Source organism: Telmatherina bonti (assembly GCF_933228915.1).
Source record: "Telmatherina bonti genome assembly, chromosome: 3".
NCBI classification, from domain to species: domain Eukaryota; kingdom Metazoa; phylum Chordata; class Actinopteri; order Atheriniformes; family Telmatherinidae; genus Telmatherina; species Telmatherina bonti.
This window is the reverse complement of record NC_136621.1, coordinates 6,895,609-6,912,100: the sequence shown is the minus strand read 5'-3', so window position 1 is coordinate 6,912,100 and position 16,492 is coordinate 6,895,609.

Sequence of the window (16,492 nt, the reverse complement as noted above, 5' to 3'; positions counted from 1 at the left end):
TCCAAACTATTCTGACAAAAAGAAGCTTTTGTTTTACCCACCGTTTGTGGTAATTTCCAGTCAATCCACATTATTCTATTCCACATTATTCCATCTAAATTCACAGAACGCTCATCCAAAGTAGTGAAACTGTCATGGGCTGCAGTTTCGGTCACATTTTTTTTTTACGCAGCTCTTGGAATAAAATAAAGTTTGGAGACATTCTCCATTTCATAAGCTTTCGAACAATATCTTACCCTTGAATGATACTTCATCTGTCTTGGAGCATAAATGCAGAAACATCACTAGGACATCTTGGACAGTAAAAACTTTGACTTCGACAGGCGAGATGATATGATAGATGATAGATTTTACTATAAAGGCTAATAGTAATCAGCATGGTTAAGATACTTGCCAAAACAAAACACACCCTCTTAGAATCTCTCTGTGAACCACAGAGATGTAGTTTTATTCAGTTCTGAAGGCAGCAGCAACGCTAATGCTAAGTTTGACTGATTTAATACGTGATGATTTTTTATTGTAAACCACAGGTCAGCAACTAGATCTGATCTGGGGCCAATATTTTTCTGACCAACTAAATGGTGGTCCAAAATGACCTTTTCACAGCTAAAACGTCTTTTCTCTATTTAAATTCTAGTCTATTTTATTCTAGTCTATTTTATTTATATATCTTATCTTATCCAAACAAAAAGTGTAAAACATATTTTTTTCTATACTGTGTGTGTTCCTTACATGATTTTTTTTCTTTTACATTCCGATATTGTTAACATTGTGTGAGCTTAAGTGTCCTTTATTGTTCAGCAGTAGATCAGAAAGAGAAGTTGGAATTGAACCTTACACCTGACTGTGTGTAAGGAGCAGCTGTTTTATCAGGCGATATGAACACCGCACCCACATTAACATTCAGCATCAACAAAACCAGTTATTTCCGTCATCTTTCTATCTGGTATTTTTGGTCCTGAAATGCAACATTTATTTAATGGTTTAGTCATAGTGCTGCTCTGGTCTGTTGCCTTCACTATCTGAAAACTTTGACCGAAGCAGTTGTGAAACTTTCCACCTCCAAACCGGGCTGAGTGGAGGGGAAGCCGCAGCTAGCTTCAGACTAAATTCCCTTCACTATACCCAGTAGGAGTGAAGCAAACACAGGACTCTCTTGGAACTAGAAAAGCTGTGTGGTGTTTATTGCTACAGCTTCCACCAAGGCTTTCATTACTAAACAGACAGTTTCTCATAGCTAACTTCCACTACACCCAATGCAGCTGAGGTGCTGTGCGTCCTGCTCATGGACTGAACATATAGAATGGACAGCCTCCATGATGTAACCCATAGGTTTCTGAAGTGCTAAACTGAAGCACAGTGGGTGGTTCCCACCATTGTTATCTTGGCAGCACCATTGCTCCCGGAAAATAGACAAATGGGCAAAGAAGTAGAGCTCAGAGGGGGGCAGAGAGCAAAGAGGTGGATTATTACCATTTTTCAAACTGAACTGCCTGTAGCTAAAAGCCCAGAGCTAACAGGAGCAAACCAGCTAAAAAAACTTAGCCAGGCTAAAGCTTAGTTATGCTATAAACTGGCTAAAAACTGTGGTTGTCCCTCAATCTGTCTTCTTTCAGTTGAATGTCAGGTACCTGTCAATCAAAGGACATGTCTCCACTTATGCCAAATTTTTAGATTAAATTACTTCCAAATGAATGAGTTACATTAAAAAAGAAAAAAAAAAAGAAAAAAAAAAAAAGAACGTGTTTATTTCGGTTGTGAAGTTAGTCTTTTTAACATGGGACTCTATGGGGATTTGCTCTGTGAACTAGTGGATGAGGGGGGAACTGAAATTTTGGCATTTCCACAGTGGCTTCACTTTTAACCACCAGAGGTTGCCATTTTGTCTCTCTCTACTATTTCTAGCTTGACCATTCTTAAAGTGGCCACATTGGTATTTTAACACAGTGCTGTACAAAACAAATTTTTCCACCTCAAAAAACTCTTTCAGTTTTTATCTGTATAATCTTGTGGGCCAGATATTATTGTCAGCGGCCATTTTAAGCCCACAAGCTTCCAGTTGTCAACTGGCAGGGAAGGACTGGCGGAGCAGACAATGAGTTCTGTTTTGGATAGATTTAGCTGAAGGTGGTGAGCATTCATTCATGCTGAGATATCATCAAGGGAAGTTATTTTTCTCTCACAACATGTTGTGTCATCTAGTGGGAAGAAAAAAAAAAGCTTAGTGTCATCTGTATTGCAGTAGTAGGAGAAGCCATGAGAGCTCAAAACTTTGCCAAGTGAGGAAGGGTATAGTAAAAAGAGCAGAGGTCCAAGCACCGATCCTGAGGAACCCCAGTTTGTAACTCATGCAATCTGGACACTTCCCCTTGCCAAGACACAAAGCGATCTTAGTTTTAAGTTTTGTTATAGTCAGCTAAACATCAAGAGTTGAAACAATATAATGTAGGATTAAAAGGGTATACTGAATGGATGTAGCAAACCTCCAAATGGCGTACACTGCCAGCCAGATCCCTTTTGTTTCACACAAAGTCCAAGCGAAGACTCCTGAGCTTCTACCTTAGTGAGGCAGCCCCTTGATCGGTCTGAGTGATTTGAGGAATACCAAAGATAGAGATGAACTGGGTTAAAGCCTTAACCACAGACTTAGTGGTTATTGACCGCAAGGGATATGCGGCAGGATAACGCGTGCTGAGGCACATCACCATTAGCAGATACTTACACCCAGACTTAGAGCTTGGCAATGGACCAACACAATAAACCATGAGGTGTTCAAAAGGGTTGCTTACAGCAGGGATAGGACGTAAAGGGGCAACATGCTCATTTTGGTTAGGTTTACCAGTCATCTGACACACGTGGCATGTTCTAATATACTCAGATATATCACGCTTCATGCGAGGCCAAAAATAGTGCCTAAGAATGCTGTGATGTGTCTTTCTTTCACCAAAATGACCACCTTCATCATGCGCAGTTTTCATCACCAAAGGGCAAAATACACAGGGGGACCAGCAACTGAAACACCGGGGTCCCCACAGCCTTGTCGCCTAAAGGAACCCACTTTCTAAATAACAGATTGTCACGCACAAAATAACCACATTTCTTATATCAGATGGTGACATTGCGCTGGCAAAGAAATCTTTTAACGTCACATCATTGCTCTGCTCATGTTGCAAATCATCCCCAGACACAGATATGGGGAAATCGGACAAGTTTAAACTGGTTTCACACGCATCATCCTGGGAAGTTAAAGCAGATATCTTTGCAGCCCTGCTTGCTGCTCGGGTGACTGCACAAGCAGAAGAGCTGGTATTATGATCGGATGGTAAAATGGAAACAACAGGTGCACAGGACGTCCAGCTTAGTCCCATCGCACACTTCTGAAGATACATCAGTCCAGACGCTGCCACCCGCCAATCCGTTGCCCACAATAAGATGTATGCCGTCCACAGGTAACCCGGGAAGAACCCCTACAGAGACATTACCCCGAAAAAGGTCACAATCTAAACAGACTTTGTGCACGGGAATAGGTAAAATTGTTAAACCCATGCCCCGACACAAAATGCGCTCCCCGGTATCAGAATCCGCATCTAACCGTAATACCGAGTCCAACAGATACGAATCAAACGCACCAATATCCCTCCAGATCTTAATGGGAACTTTGGTGTCATTACCCACCAGCGACACAAATTCGTTCCTGATGAAGAGAGCATAAGCAGCAGACACGTCAGAACCGCACACTGAGGGTTTCCCCATAATAGTGACACGCCGATCAGAAACAGACGCTGCCAGTGCAGTCGGCTTAACATTAGTCTGTTCGGTCTTACGTCTCGCTTTTAACACAGGACACTCACCTTTCCAGTGACCCATCCCATGACAATAATGACATCTGCTGCTACGATTTACACCTGTTACAATAGAATGTGGTGTACCGGGGAAAAATGTCTCGACTTTTGCAGGTCTGTCACAACTCGTTAAAACACGGCGCATAGGTGGAGACCCCCGCCTCCCAAACCTGGTCTTATGAATGAGCGTGAACTCATCTGCGGAAACCGCCGCATTTTCAACAGTGACTGGTTTATTCTCTTTAATATATGTAGCAACACGCTCAGGCAGAACGCTCTGAAACTGCTCCGTCACAATCAAGTCGCACAAACTGTCAAAAGTGGTTACGTCAGATGCTGACAACCAGCCTTTGAAATGCGACGACAAGTCACGCGCAAACTCGACATAAGTTTGTCCAGCTTTCTTTTCCCACGTCCTAAAACGCTGTCGGTAGGCTTCAGGCACCAACTCATAAGCCTTCAACACAGCTCTCTTAATTTTGCCATAAACAAGGCCGTCATCAGGTGACAACGCAGAATAAGCCTCCTGTGCTTTTCCTGTTAACACACACGGGAGCATTAAAGCACATTCTTCTGACGACCACTTCCTAATCTCACTCACCCACTCAAATAATACAAAAAAAGGAATCGGGATCCTTCTCATTAAACACTGGCACCCACCGCAAGTTATCAGACGACAACGATCGCAACTGTGATTCCCGTTCATCCCCTGACCGTTCGTCCTTACGTAGGGTCAGGCGCAGCGTCTCAAGTTCCAATTTATCTTTCTCCGCCTGCTGGCACAAGCGCTCCACCTCCAACCGTCCCCTAAGTTCAGATTCCTTTGTAGCCCTGTCATGCTCCAACTGCAACAACAACAATTCTTTCTGTTGCTCAAAGGACAAACCAGTCGCTGGAACAGAGAGCTTAAAAGGTTCCAAACCATACTCCCGGTCCCCCGAAACAATCGGCAAAAGACCCAGTCCCACTAATGTCGTCCGCAAAGCAGCCTTAAGGTCCGCCTTCAAAGATTTATCAGGCAAATCAACCTCAAAATGTTCCGCCAACCGCAACAGCTGCTCTTTTCTCAATGTGTTTAAAGCATCCTCAGATGGACCAGCAATAAACGCCTCCACATCTGCCATAACCAAAAAAGATTTTACAACTGCACACCAAATACCCAAGAACAAGATCCACAGCAGCGAATCGAGCGCGTTCCAAACACCGCACACCGTATGGAGCAATCCCACTAAACTGCCTACCCCAGACTCTACGTAAGCTCCCCCTAGTCTTCATGCAGCTCTGTTGGAGGTATTTACACACTAAAGCCCGCTGGAGAGGGAATAGGCGACTAGCAAGCTAGCAACCCGCCCTACAACCACGGATGTGCCCCCAAGCAAACACTTTACCCACGCGGCCACAACACTACCCCCCCAACCACAACGAATCCAAATGGGGAACGCTGCTACACCTGTCAGGGACGCCCCACACAGCTCACCATAGACGCACTCGACTCAAACCACCAGATCCGACCTAAACACGCCAGCCAAAATCAAGCTCTCCAAGCCCCCACACGGAGCAATCAACCACAGCAGAAACCACAAAAGCAGATCAAAACACAACCAAAACCCACTAACCACAGACCTTCCCCCGCTGAACAAAACCGACGCGCAGAACCACGCCAACAAGAAGAATGCCGCCACGCCAACAACAACAAACGGACGAGCCCCCAATTTGTCACGACCGGCGCGGAAGGCCATGACAGCAATGAGGGAAGACCACGCTGTACCCACAGATGTATTTATTTAAAGAAATAACCCCAAGTATATGAATGCAGCGTGTAAACGTGGAAATCAGTGGTGTAAAGTGGTTGCAAGTCAGTGTCTGAACACACCAAGCTGTGGGCTGAGAGAGGGAGAGCAAGACAGCTCACAGCCTCATATAGGCAGGTGCTACAGCCAGATGTTCTGATGACTAGAACCGCCCATAGCACACCTACCTACGAACAAAAGAAAAACATAGTTAAGCCAGGCCGTCACACATGTAAACAGTCTTGTTTAAAAGTCTAATTTTACAGAAATGCTTAACAACACATGCAGTTACACATCACACCATGTGCTCAAAATGCTAGCAAGCTGAACCACTAACCGCTTCTTACAAAGTTTACCACTGTGTCATTCTGAACAGTTTAAAGGTTCAATATTAAATTTTTTAAAATGTATATTTGTTTCCCAAAATGTGAATGTTATTTATTTTTATTTATTAAATTCAATTTTTGTTTTGTTTCATTTAAACTTCATTTTTGAAAATGATTTTTGTCTGTTAAATTATGATTTAGTTTTCAATATGTAATTTTGTTTTCTAATTTTGAAATGTATTTTTTATTTTTTTTTTATTTATTTTTTTTTTTTTTTTATTTGTTTTGCACTTACCAGCACTTGCTAGGAAAATGAATACCACATAATATGAGACCTTTAGTAAAACAAGACAAGCATTTAGGGGCCACTGGATATACAATATCCAATACCAGGTTCCAAACTCTGCATCAGGTACGGTCAAACAACTTCTCCCTGCACCACACTTTCTTTCCTCAAGTTAGATAGTGGTCAAGACATGACAAGACTATTTTTTTTAAAACAAAGTAACTTATGAGTAAGTTATTCTGATCTAACATATTTTATATGAACTGCATGTTCATTTTAATTATGTGTTGCTAAAAAGCCAAATAAAAAAAAAAGAATACACTGACACTTTTATCACAATTTTTTTAGTATTTCTTGTTGTAATATTTTAATTCCAAAATACAAAGCAACTGTGTCTGGGTTACAAAAATACAGTACATAAATAAATATATAAATTTTTTATCAAGAATTAAGCCCTGAGAGACACGTCAAAATACAGAGAAAGAACTAGTTTCACTTGCTGTATGTGTTGAAGGCATTATGAGAACCGTGTCAGTGGCTGAGCAAGTTTAAGGTATCTTATTTCATCCTTAACCTCAATGTAAAAGGTCTGAATTGAATTTAGCCTTTAAGTTTTAGGACTTTGCTTCTGCTAGGGGGAGGGTTGAGAAGGGTTGCAGGTAATAGGTGACAAAAGCACAAACATGAACACCTTGCTTCACACACCTATTTTAGTGCATGCTGGTGGTGATCTGGATAAATGCTGCATATACATGCACACCAAGCAATTTCTCTCCTAAAACATTAATGCAACAGAAGTGACCTTTCTTTGAACTTTGCAGTAAAACATGCGTGAGTGTGTCAATGTGTGTGTCCTCATCTGTGTGTGTTTGTCGAGGATTGTACAAAGTGCCCTCCATAGCCAAGTCATGTCTCTTAAACCTCCTAAGCCAACCAGAGGGAGACAAGACGTCTCACATCAATTATTGAACCATAGAGGAAAAAGTAAAGAGATGGAGGCGGGTGGAGACACGGGGGGGATGCAGAAGAAGGTGGTGCAAGTGCAAGATAAGTGAAGGAAAACAAGAAAAACCAGAGGGATGTAGGACAGGGAGGGGATGGATGGATGAATGAGATGGGACAAAAACAGAGCAATGGAGATGGATGGAGAGCAAGGTGTGACTCATGAGGAGATTGTTTAATTTATGGTCTGGATGAGGAAAAAAGTGTGTTTAAATATTAACATCTGTATGAAATGTTTTCAACTTGACCTCATACTTCATGCACACTCGCAAAAAAGTAGAAGAAGACCTGGACGCAGACTGGGCAAAGAGGGCCTTTTTTTCTTCTTTTCATTGTAATGGTTATTATTATTATTATTATTATTATTAATATTAGTAGTAGTAGTAGTAGTAGTAGTAGTAGTTATTGGTGAAGAAAGTTACTTATGTTTACTCATTCTTATATTGATTGACTAAAATAAAATCCATCTTTAACACATAAAAAACATTAAAGCTGCTTTGAAACCAGATAAACTGAATCATTTCTCAACATTAATTTTCCAATAAAGTTTCTTCAAGCAGTTTTGTGAAAAAGAAGATAAATAAATACTAAAGCATTGTGGAACTGAATTAAAAAATCATTTAAATATAAAAACACAACCCATTAGAAATGTTTAGACAGCATACACTAACACACATACATTTATATATATATATATATATATATATATATATATATATATATATATATATATATATATATAGAGGGAGAGAGAGAGTGGGACTTTAACAAGTTAATCACAATTATTTCATGACAGAAAAATGATCACAATAATTTAAAAAAAAAAAACGCATTTAGGGTCAGATCTACTAAAATCCTAATTTGCGAGTATTTTGATAAGTACACAGGAGAAGCTTGGTCCTCATCCAGTTTATTAATGAATAGACATATTCATGTCTATTAATGAAGAATTTGGATTAAAACATTTTTTAAAAAGTTAAAGTACTATAACATGTTGTAGGCTGAAGCTAGGCTATTTAAGTTTAATGACTTAAATATTCCATTTTAATTTACAGTCTGTTCAGTTTTGGCCAGGATTTTTTTTTCTTTTTTTTGCCACTGTTTTACAGAAATGAAATTAAATGCTTTTTTCCCCAAACATGAGTAGTTAACATAAATATTTTTCTCTATAATTTGCTTTCGCCATGCACTAAAAACACATTGAAATAAAAACTTGCTTTCTGGGACAAATGCACTGAGATTTAGGTTTAAACATGTGACTTGAGCATGTTGTTTTATTGAAAGTGAACATTTTTATTTTTTTCATGTCTGACAGAAACCTTCAGAGATCAAGTTTCAGACAGAACGTGAAAGAACTGGCATATTAAACTAATCTGTAATATTTTCTTTAAATATTTATGAACCTGCATTTCAAAATGAGTCACCATTAGAGTAATAATAGTTTTTATCAGGTATTATCAACTTACCTTCAAGTTGTTATCAAGCTGTCGGTATTTCATGTGAGCAGAAGTGGTGAAGTCTGGTGAGACTGGTGCACAAGAGCCTACATTCTAGTTCAGTACAATCTAAAGTCCAGCACAGTTCTGAGGCAACATTAGCAATCAGGTTTATTAAGTGCAGAACCATTTTGACTTTTAATTCAAGCTATGCCATCAGAGGTAGGAAACCACCAACCATCAGAAAAAAAACAAGATTATTGTTGAAATACTTCCACATGATAAGATTTACATTTTTATAGTTACTAATTATGAAGTGTCTGACTTCATATGACAATAATTTATTTTTTATTGTAATGAAGCAGACTTAAGAAAATCTGTACACACACACACGCACACACACATACATATATATATATATATATATATATATATATATATATATATATATATATATATATATATATATATATACATTACATTTGCACATACATATATATATATATATATATATATACATTACATTTGCACATACATATATATATATATATATATATATATATATATATATATATATATATATATATACATAACATTTGCACGTGTGAGTGTTCAACCTGTGATCATGCAATCAAAGATCAGCTGAGTGCTTGTAGAGGAGCACGACCACGACCCGAGGCGTAGGGAAAGAAGCCAAGGCCCCCAGGACCCAGCAAGCCCACCGCGCACAGAGCCCGGGCAGGCAAAGCAGAGAGAGCCTCCGTCCCCCGAGCCCAGAGCAGTGGAAGCCCCCAGGCAGGCGCCACCCGGCACGACGAGGCAGGGGCACCGGGTAGCACAGGGCGACGGCAAGCCGGCCCGGCGGGCGCCGGGTGCCGAAGCGCGGGCCGCACAGAGAGCCGGCAGCCCACAGGCCCCAGGACCACCCGTTCCCCCCGGCAGAGCCCCGGCCAAGACCCAGCGGGCCCCGCCCACCCAGAGCAAAACCATCGTGGGCCGGCGTCACCGCGATACCAGGGGCGGGATCCCCAAGGACAAGGACACGTCCGTAGACCATCCCCCCAACAACCCCTCCCCACAACCCTCCCGCTGCTTCCTACCCCCCCTCTCCTGCACCCTCCCCATCCCTCTCCCTCCCAAGCCCTACTGTCCCCAACAACCCACCCCTCCCTCCCATCCCACACACCCCCTCCCATTCAACCCTCCCTCTCCCTCCCAGTCCCCCCCCCCAGCGACAGCCGGCGCCGGAGGAGTGCAGGCCCCAGACCTGAACTCTCCACATTCACACACCCACACACACACACACACTTATGCAGCCAACCTGCCAGCCCCCTCATGCGGCCCAGGCATCGCCCAGGACAGAGGGTCCCCCGCAGTGGGGTGGAAAACGTGGGATAAAGTTATTTCCAACGATGGCTGGTGAGTTTACCAAAGAGAGACATCCTGCTGCATTCGTTGCTGTGGGTTGCTGTTTTCCACTTCGTTTTTAGGGTCTGATTCAGGTTCCAACATGTAGGGCTGTATGCTATGTGTTGACATTGTATTTTGTTTTTTTTTATTGAGTTTATATTCACCTAATCCTTCTGTTTATGAGATGTTACAATGACGGCGAAAGCAGGTGCGGTGCGCGCTCCCGATGTAGTGCAGTGGCGGGAGGCGGGGCTTAATGCGGAAGAGTCTCAATCCACTCGTTTTGCCCACAGGCTGATCTGACAGCCTACGGAGAGGGTCGGTCTGAAGTAAATAAAGCCATTTGTGACAATAACTCGATCAATCTCAGCCCTTCTGGTCTCAAAAATAAAAATAAATTAGCATGAAATGCACATAATAGTTCCACTTTAAACGATCTCAGCTTCCTTAAGAAGTACAGTCTGCTCTGACCTTTCTTATAGATGTGGTCAGTGTCGCGTTTCCAGTCCAGTTTATTGACCAGCTGAACTCCAAGATACTTGTATTCCTCCACCTTCACCTCCTCTCCCAGGATGGAAACAGTGCTTTGTTTATTCTTGTTCTTCCTGAAGTCAACAATTATCTCTTTTGTTTTGCTGCTATTTAATATGAGATGATTGTCACCGCACCATATAACAAACTGACTGACCAGTTCTCTGTACTCTGCTTCTTGTCCATCCCTGATACACCCCACAACTGCAGAGTCATCAGAGTATTTCTGCAGATGACAGGACTCAGAGTTGTACTGGAAGTCTGAGGTGTACAGAGTGAAGAGGAATGGCCAGAGTACAGTTCCTTGTGGTGCACCAGTGCTGCTGACCTCCATCTCAGACACACAACCTTTCAGTCTCACAAACTGGGGTCTGTTTGTGAGGTAGTCATAGATCCAGGTGGTTGTGGAGGTATCCACCTGGAATTTATGGAGCTTCTCACATAACAAAGCAGGCTGAATGGTATTAAAAGCACTTGAGAAATTAAAGAACATGACCCTCAGAGTGCTGCCTGAATGGTCCAGATGAGAATGTGCTCTCTGGAGCAGGTATATGATGGCATCTTCAACCTCAAGTCCATTACGATATGCAAACTGTAATCAGTCCTGAAAGGTGTTTACTTGCTTGTTGAGGTGAGCCAGTAAGAGTCTCTCCAGGACTTTCATGATGTGAGATGTCAGGGCAACTGGTCTGTAGTCACTTGGTTCAGCTGGTTGTGTTTTTTTAGGCACTGGAACAAGGCAGGAGGTTTTCCACAGCACTGGGACTCTACTTTGTCTCAGACTGGTGTTGAAAAGGTGCTGGAGAATTGGACATAGTTGTTCTGAGCAGGTCTTGAGAACTCTGGGACTGACACCATCTGGACCTGCAGCCTTGTTCTGGTTCAGTTTCTCAAGTTGCTTCTTAACCTGATTGCAAGAGACAAACAAGGTGGAGGTCTCAGGATGTCCTGATGTGGAGGGAGATGAAGCTGTGTTCTGGTCCATGACTGAGCTGCAGGGTAACAGATTGGAGGCGTGACAGGAAAGCAGTGGACTTATGGAGGGTGTGTGGTCTGTTGGGCTGGAGGTAGGGGGTGAACTGAACCTGCTGAAGAATATGTTCAACTCATTAGCTCTGTCCAGACCTCCATCAGGCTGGTCCCCCTTTAACTTGAAGCCAGTGATCTTCTTCATTCCAGACCACACATCCCTCAGGTTATTCTGCTGGAGCTGACTTTCTAACTTCTTCCTGTAGTCCTCCTTGCACTTCTTAGTTTGTGTTTTAAGTTGTTTTTGTGTTGCCCTCAATAACTCCCTGTCTCCATCCCTGAAGGCTTTCTTCTTTTGATGTTCAGCAGCATTTTTCAGGTCCCTTGTGATCCAGGGTTTGTTATTGGGGAAGCACCTCACTGTTCTTGTTGGGACGATGCTGTCCACACAGAAGTTTATGTAATATGTCACACACTCAGTCATGGCGTTGATGTCGTCTCCATGAGGTTCACAGAGGACGCTCCAGTCTGTAGCCTCAAAGCCTCCTCTAAGAGCATCTTCAGCTTCAGCAGACCAGATGTTGATAGTCTTTGTGATGACTGGTTGCTGCTGAACAATGGGCTTGTAGGTGGAGGTGAGAAGAACCAGATTATGGTCAGATCTTCCTAAAGGAGGCAGGGCAGAACAACTGTATCCATTATTCATATTTGCTTAAAATAGAGTAGAGTAGGTAGAGTTGCAGAGAGGTTGTTGAAGTCTCCGGAGGTCGCCATGAATGAGTTTGGATGTTGTGTTTGTAACTGATGACGTCACAGACTGGTGTCTGGTGTGGTACCAGGTATTATATAAACCGCCACCAGAATAACACAGGTAAACTCTCTGTGTAAATAATATGGACGGAAGCTCACAGCTAACAGTTCCATGTCCCTTGTGCATATCTTCTCCTTGACAGTAACATGTCCAGGATGACACCAATGCTGGTTAACCAGCACTGCAATTCCACCACCCGTTAGCTTTCCACTGTGTTGTCTACTGCGGTCTGCACGGACCGTTTTAAAGCCCGGTACAGAAACATTACAGTCAGGGATGTGTTCATGCACCATGTCTTGGTGAAGCACATAATACTGCACTCTCTGTATTCTTTCTGAGACCTTGTTAGCATCTCGAGCTCGTTCGTTTTGTTAGCTAGCGATCTCACATTACCCATGACGACGGTCGGGAGACCATCGGGATTTGATGTGTTGTTTCGCTGATAATCCTGATTTGGGAGAGTTATATATCCATGTGTATAAATTTTGATTAATTGATTACAGAAACATCAATGAATAAAAAAAAACCCACACATTTAATCGTGGAACCTTTGTCAGAGAACACTTTTCTGGTATACTGATTACACTTGAACTTAAGTGATTTTATTTAAAGACAAAACAAGCATCAACAAGTCTAGCATCTTTTTCTGGTAGTACTGAGAACTCTTTGTAAGTAACAATAAAGGAATGTGTAGTTTTCTCTTCCCCGTTACAACACCTTTCTCTCTCCCCTTCCCCGTCCTAAAGAACACACCTAGCTCATCCTCAAGCAGATCCAGAGCAGGAGGTGATCACTTCCGTTGCAAGATCTGAGTTGACGCTGCTTAATTACCTTCACCAAGGAAGTTTTGTTTTACGTTCATCTGTTTGTTTTTTTGTATGTTTGTTTGTTTGTTTGTTTTTTGTCTGTTTGTTTGCCTGTTTGTTTGTGTCCAAGGTAAATTTTTTTAAAAAATTATTTACAGATTTTCATGAAATTTTAAGAAGTTGTTGGAAATGTGCAAAGGATCATTATGGTTTACTGTCAGATATTAATGTATATTAATGCAGAGTGTGGATGAAAACATTTATAAAGTTAAAATTACTGTAACATGTTGTAGACTGTTTAGAATAACTGGAGCTGCAGCTGTTAAAGTATTTGAAATGAAACTTTAACTTTGGGTCTGTTCAGTTTTTGACCAGGGATGTTTTTTATTCTGTTCTAAAAGTTAAATTAATTTTTCCCGACACTAATAAAACTTGGAACTCTTTTACTATTTGATTTATTTATTATTTCAAATTCAATAAAATAAAATTGAAAGTTGCTTTTTTGGGCTAATTTTGTCATGCAATTATTATGCAAGTAGCCCCTTACACATATGTCTGTAGAGGTAGATATGCAGACACTGTGTCACAAAGTCTAAGTTCTTAAGTTCATCATGACCTTTTCAGAAAGCCCACAAAGCCATAATCAGAAATGACTATATGCAATGGATTATGAAATATGTGAAAATATAAGTTAGAACATAAAATTTCCACAACACCAGGAAAAAATTATATGTATTTTACCAGGTTTTAGGTTTTGAAACATCACCGTCTGCAACAGAAAATACCATGACGTCACATGTGCGACCTTTGTTTTCAACAGCATGGACGTCCTCAAAACTGTCGTTATGTGTTGTCGTTATGTGTTGTCCAGGCGCTTTGTGTTTATTTTTATTCCGCCATCAGTACCGCTCCACATAAACGACCAACAGCAAAGGACGATATTAAGGATGGTTCTTTTCCAACACCTAACCATATCATGTTAGAGGTGTGGTTTGTCGAAGTGACGTCATGAGACGGAAGGCGATGTATATAAAATCCCAGAACTCCTATGAATGATGTATGTGTGTGTGTGTGTTTGTGTGTGTGTGTGTCTGAGAAAGAGAGAGGGAGAGAGATAGAGCTCTTGACATTGATGGTTTACAAATGCAGACAAATGATGGGCGAATGACAATTCCCGTAATCGTTCGCTCGCACACCCCATCCCCCACTCCCTGTGCCCCCACCCATCCCTGCCTGGTTGCAATACATCAGTGAGAGTGTGCGTGTGCATGTGCATGCTATCCATCAAAGGAGAGTGCAAAGAGTTGGAGTCCCGAGTGTCGCATCTGTCTGGGAGGGGAGATGGAGGGAAAGAAAGAGATTTAGCTTGTCTTTCTTAGTCTACCTTTCCTTTCTGTCTTATTTTGGAAGATTTAAGATCTTTGTGGTTTTTCTTTGTCTTTTTGTCTTTTTTTTTTTTTTTTTTTTTTTTTTTGTCATATTGTCTCCATTGCCATTGATTGTTCAGTTGAATTAAACAATAAATCCTGCAACATGAGGCCAGAGACACCCAGAATCTGCCCATGTCCAAAGCAGAGCAAACAGTGGCCTGAAATTCATAACAGGGTTTCGTTCTAATTCAACCTTGGAGCAGTAAGTCTTTCCGTCCTTCCGTCCTTCATTCCATCCATCCACCTCCTCATGTGGACTTTGCATCTTGGTGAAAAACAGACTCGATAATGACATCAGCTCCGGCTTGTCCCAGTCAGATCACAGTGCTATATGCTTATTTTTTTTGTTGTATGGTTTGTTTGGATATAAATATGATATTTAACAAGAAGGTGGTGGTCTCACATTAGTTTAGCAAAGACCACAATCAATACAACAAACTAGGGTGAATCTTATATCATCATGTGTAGAAAAATAATCCAGATTTTGTGAAGCATGTACTGTAATTTGATTATATTGTTGTTCACAGACTTATGGAGTTTAAGTTCTACAAACGGATGTAGCTTCTGCAGCTTGATTTACTTTTAGCTAAAATCCCAATTTTCTATTTAGATTGTATTTAGATTGGATAGCATGTTTCTTAATCGACACATAATGACATGAGAACATGCAGAGCCGGCTGAACTCATGAGCAGACGTCGGCTCGTGAATCTATCAAGCTTCAGCAAAAAAAAAAATAAATAAATTAAAAGCAGACGTGGACGACTGATTCGCTCTTTCCGTCCTTTATGCTGGTGTTGTTTACCATCATCCTCCTCACTCTGTCTGTTATAATATCTAACTGTCTGTCTGCAGCGCTCTATCTCTCTCTCTCTCTCACACACACACACACATACACACACAGGAAGCAATAACAATCAAATTCCTCCCCAGTTTTCCCTGACCCCTCCCCCTTTCTATGCCATCCCTCCACCACCACCTTTTACCCATTTCTCCTCCTCTTATCTTTGTCCATCTAATTTTATGAGTGTCTGGGGAGTGTGTTTGTGTGTGTGTGTCTGTGTGTTTGTGCATGGTGTGTGTATGTGTTTGTAACTGTAGAGGAAAATGGCTGCCTGTCACATTAGTGGTTGGATGGGCTAAAAAATCACTTGTGTAATCACATTTAGACGCAAGGCCTGGTCATGTTAACCGCTTTATTCAGAGGTATGGATGGATTTTAGAGAGATGGAATGATGGAAAGAAGGGCGTAGAAGAGCACACATGCTCCTCTTCTTTCCACACGTTTGATATTTTTCTCTCCTTATTTTTAATGTAAAACTGAAAATGTAGAATTTCATTTGAAAAAGATTTCTGTGCAGTAGGTTTAATGAGGGGGAACTGATGTGTTCTACAGCTTCTTAGAGGTCATGAAGCTTTAAAACAAAGATTCCCTAAGCCCTAAAAGTTACACTCAGTGGAAACGTTTTATGTTTTCACTCATTTAGATTATAGTCAGCTCAGCTGAGCTCGTAGGATTTATACATTTTCTGTAATCCTTCATGTTTATAGTCACTGGTGAGGTTAAAGCATGCAGGTTAAGGAAGGAGGAGGCGCAACATCATCATCAGCTCCCCCGATAGCATCCTCTACCCAGGATCATCTTCGTCCAGTTTCTTCTGTGGGACCCCCCCCAAATCATGTCCAGTCCAGCATCATCTTCATCTCACCTTTAGAATTTCCCCTAACAGAGTCTAATCCTGCATCGTCTTCGTCTCTGAGTTCTCCCTTAAGAGTCACTCTGACTCTTTCCCAATCTGTTTCATTTCATCTTGCATTTCTTTGCATTTAAGATGGTCTCACACACAATGATCAC